The sequence below is a fragment of the Vicugna pacos genome, chromosome 9, assembly GCF_048564905.1.
Source record: "Vicugna pacos chromosome 9, VicPac4, whole genome shotgun sequence".
Lineage (NCBI taxonomy): Eukaryota > Metazoa > Chordata > Mammalia > Artiodactyla > Camelidae > Vicugna > Vicugna pacos.
Window position 1 is genome coordinate 26,407,288 of NC_132995.1, and position 4,749 is coordinate 26,412,036.

General features: G+C 42.9%; 1 long non-coding RNA gene across 1 annotated transcript; it reads right to left on the reverse strand.

Moving 5' to 3' along the window:
* Positions 1–909: 909 nt before the first annotated feature.
* LOC140698455 (uncharacterized) lies at positions 910–2,623 on the reverse strand. The gene is made up of 2 exons (XR_012076244.1): positions 2,555–2,623; positions 910–1,094 (listed from the first exon to the last, which is right to left on the reverse strand). It is a non-coding gene; the product is annotated as an uncharacterized lncRNA (long non-coding RNA).
* Between the last annotated feature and the right edge of the window lie 2,126 nt (positions 2,624–4,749).

Here is a 4,749-nt window from a genome sequence, read left to right on the forward strand (position 1 = left end):
AGGGGTCAAATGAGATTCTGTTCATGTAGATACTTTGTAAATGCCAGAATTGCTTTGCAAATATTGGTCATCATTCTTGTAGACACACCGCGATTTGAGCCCAGTCTTTCCCTCCAGAATTACACAAGTTCACAGTCACACTGGAACTTAGTTGAGAGCCCTTATTTGAAAATCTGACAACCTGGCTTCTTCGTCCTGCACAGTTGTTTGCTGATGATTAAATTATTGTAAATTAGTTCTACTCGTAGCATAATAAATGTCATTAGCATGACTAATCACACACCTGATTATACAACCCACTCCTCCCCTCTGCAGTGTATTTCCTGCATCCCACTCCCGATAAATCCAGCGTTGATACAGAGCCCTTGTTAGGGCTGATGGATGGTGCGTGGGGATGTTTGCTGGGTGTGTGATCTAACTCTGCCCCCAGCTGGGAAGACCTTTGGAGAGCGGCCACAGACCGGGGCAGAGATGGTCAGGCCAGAGGTACCAGGTGTGCCCCTGCTTCTTTGGCTTCACTTCCAGGAGTTACTGTGATTGTTGTTGTTGTTGTTTAGTTCCTCCTCCTCCTATTATTTGTTGACTTCACTGTGTATCAGGCACTGTGTGAAATCCCTTAATGTCATTATTTTATTCATGGAGGTATCTTTAAAAATGTATTCCTTACGGAAAACTTACGATGTGGGTATTACTATAATTATTCCCATTCTAAAGAAAAGAACACAGAGACGGAAGCTAACTTGCCCAGGTCACCTATTAGAAGTGGCAGAGCAAAGGTTTGTGCTCACATCTTCCTGGCTCAAAGGTGGCTTATGCTCACACCATTCTCCCCGGCTCAAAGGTGGCTTATGCTCACACCATTCTCCCCCCACTGCCTCCCTGTGCGGAAAGAAATCGAGCCAGACCTGCTCTGCTGGTAGATTTGGGTAATTTAGGGGCTTGATGAGCGGAGGAGAAGGGTGAACCAAAGTTACGGGGTGTGGACAGGTGTGTTCTCCTGGTCGTTAGGGAGGTGGAGAGGTGGTGCTGTAGTGATGCATTGGTGGTGGTCATCTTTCCACGGTGGCTGGTGGTGGAGAAGAGGTGGTTTTGTGCTGTGCAGAGAGGACAGGATATTAATGAGAAGACCCTGTGTTCTGGTCCTGGCTCTCCCTCCTGTCTCTTACCTGCCCTTAGACTTATCACCGAACCTGTCTCGGCCTCAGTTTTCTCATCACGAGGCTGTTTTGAGGATCAAATGAAATTAAGGTTGTGAAAGCAATTTGTAAGCTGTGAAGTGATTTCCATATGCAAAGAACTATTTTTAACCTTCTCTGGTGAATGAGGGCAGCCAGAACTTAGGACCTACAGCCCTGAGTTTTACACCAGTGGAGATTTCCTTTTCAGCTAAGCAGGTGGTGTTGGTGGGGGGTGGCAAAGCAGGTAGTCCAAGCTCGTACAAGGATGCCAGTTCTGGAGAGGACCCTCACCCCAAGGACCCTGCCTATGACCTTGTTAATGTGCATGTTCTGTGCTTCACAGAAAAGAGGAATTCTTGAGAGTAAATTTCTGTAATGACAGTAAAAATGAGCCCCCTAGATTTGAATGCACAGTAATCGGAGTTGTTTTTCTGCTTAGTACTGTGCCTTCCAGTCTAAAGACAACTCAAGCAGACTTGCTGTGTAGAGTGAGTGACACTGAGTGAGAAACTGTCCAGACCTATACATTGTCAAGGCCCTTGGCATCTCTGGGTAGAATCTAAAGTCCAGGGCAGTGGAGTCAGTGTACTGACTAGGATTGCTACATACACTCATGGACTTTAGGTCTCCAAAAATAAGAGGCACAGCTACTGATTATTTTAAAATTGATTGCCGATGACATTTTTGCAAGAGTCAAAGGCCTGTTATTATTATATTTTTTACAGTATGTATAGTTTAAACACATTTGCTAAAATCTATGCTAAGTTCTTTCTCCAATAGGATTCTAGGAATTTAAAGAATTTGTGGGTTTTCAATGGAAGAGATTTCTAAAGGATCCAGGTCTTGGAGTGCATGTTTCTATCTGGACCTGAAAAATGTGGATCCTTTGGGGCCAGAGGTATTGTCGATAAAATCAGCACCTAGATTCATGGCTGCAGCAGATAGAGGCTATTTTCTGCGTGATGATGGAAATCTAGCCACCTGATACATTGTTATTACAGCTGAATTTAAGGACGCTCTTAAGCCAAGAGCATCATGCTGGGTCAACAAGAGCAAAATTGATCAGGCCACCTGCTTGAGTAATGGCATCAGCTATGGTGTGATGTTCAGGATCTGGGTCCTGCATCCAACTCTGGTCCATGTGTCAAGGAAGCCTGGACTTGGTCTTTAGATGTTTTGTCTTCCTTTGGCACCCCACCCTCACCTACTGCCCTCTAAGGTGGACCTGGTAGAAGGCCTTTCCAAAACTGAGCTCTAATCATGTCATGTTCAATGGTTATTGATTGCTTCCATGTAACTGGTCCTGATCCTTCTCTCTGGACATATTTCCTCATGCTTCCTTTGTACAGAACATTCTTCAGTCACACTGAACCTGCCTTTTGTGTGTGCCCATGGCTCCCCTTGCCATGCTGTTACTCACGCCATCCTCTTTCCTTGGAATGCCACTCTTCATCGCCATGAGTCCAGATTCTATCCATTTGTTAAGGCACAGAATAGGTTCCACCTCTTACATAATCTCTTTCTAGAAGTGATCATTTCCTCCTCTGAGCTCCCATGACATTTTGGGGGTATTAAGAATATGATTGAGGATGAAATCTTTGAAAGTGGCTTAGAATCAAATGCCAATTCTATCACTTACTGGCTGGGTGAACGTGAGCAATATTCTTATTTTTTTAAAACAACTTTATTATGACATAATTTCTCTATGGTAAATTTCACATATTTCAGATGTACAATTTGGTGAATTTTGATAGATGTTTATACCTATGAAACCACCACCACAATCAAGATACCTAACAATGCCATCACTCCCCAAGAGGTACAAATTTCAAACTCCCAACTTATCCCCTCCCACCCCCTTTACCTCCTGGTAACCATAAGTTTGTTCTCTATGTCTGTGAGTCTGGAGCAATATTCGAAAATGGGATTAATAATAATATAATTAATTCATAGGTTGTAGTAAGAATTGAACATTTTATTACATGATGATTTCCAATAGCATCTGATATATGGCAAGTGTTAACATTTTTACATTTTACTGCTATTTTAAAGTATCCAACAATAGTTATCGAGCACTTGCTATGTGCCTAGTATCATGTAAGGCATTGGAGATGTACAGTCAGTGATGGACACCATCCCTGCCTCACAGAGATAACAGTCTAACAGGTAAGAAACACCAACTGAACCATGTATTATGATGGTTGTTCTATTGATTTTACCTTCTTTTCCAGACTATGAGGGCAAGGCTACCATCCTATATTTTCCTGCACTTTTGGAGTGTCCAGCATAGTGTTTCATGCATAGTAAATAGTATGTCAATGAATACAATATGGCTAAAGGCAAAATCAGTCACCAGTTCAAGCTGGAGCTTTCCGTACCAATAATTGTTGGACATGGACTCTGGTTCCCATGGGAAAGATCTTGAATAGAATGCTTTGGCTGGACTCCTGGGCCAGGGGCCAGGCATGGCATGAGTTGCTGGTTAGAAGTGGGACCAAGGGCAAGAGTCCTTCCAGTGCGGCTTGTAGGCAGACTGCCCCCAATTCTTCTTGCCCCCGTGAAATAAATCCCTTGTTTCTAAAATCTAAAATGTGTAAAGCTGATGCAACAGGAAACATATTAGTTTGGTAGCCAGAGCATCTGGATTTCAGTACAAACTCTGTTACAAAACATCTGTGTGACATTGAACAAACCTCTCCCATTTCCTGAGCCTCAGTTTCCCCATTGGAAAAATGAGAAGGTTGGCTTAGATCAGTGGTTTTTAAACTCATCCTCTCCTTTCCCCATTCTTTTATATGTTCCCTTCTTTCTTCTATTTTTCATTCCTCTTGTAACCTAAACCATTTTTTTTTAACATTCAGAAATGTTCTGTTTGAAATGAGACTGGAAATCCTGGGGCTTCTAACATTCAGCTCTCCTTTCCTTCGCTACTTCCTACATTGGCCCAAGAAGTGCTTCTAAACATCCCTGGGGTTCCAGCAGGCCCTGGATGGGAAAACCCCTGGCCTCTTAGCTCTTAGGGCCCTTTATGCTTCAGCATTCTATGACTCAGGGCAACAGAACCCAAATGCCTTTAATTAAAATCATTTCAACTTATCCCCATTAACTATGATGGATGCACCCAGCGGAGAATAAGTGCATTAACGCTATCATTATCCATTGAGGATGTTTTATTGATTCTGCAATGATATTTTAGTCAGTTTGTATTATTTAGTTTCTGACTTAAATCAGGAAGATATAGCTATTGGTGAAGCAATTAATCATCTAAATCAAATTACCATCGACGCTTTTAGAAATAATTGTCTAGCATAGACCTACTGGCCAATGTTAGTTGCTGTGATGACTGATGAGGTGGGCTGAGGAGAAGGCTTCAGTTTGCCTTTCCAAGGTTGCAGGAAATGTCAGTACCTTGGACTTTCATAAATGTCTTTTCTCCAACTCAACCTTCTGGACTCCATTCTGGGTCAGTAGACAACTCCAAGGCAGGGCTGATCCAAGGATTTGTAAGTTTCTGCATCCTCAGGAGCTTCTCCGTCCAAGCAGTAGTGTTTCTGCTCCTGGCATCTGGGCT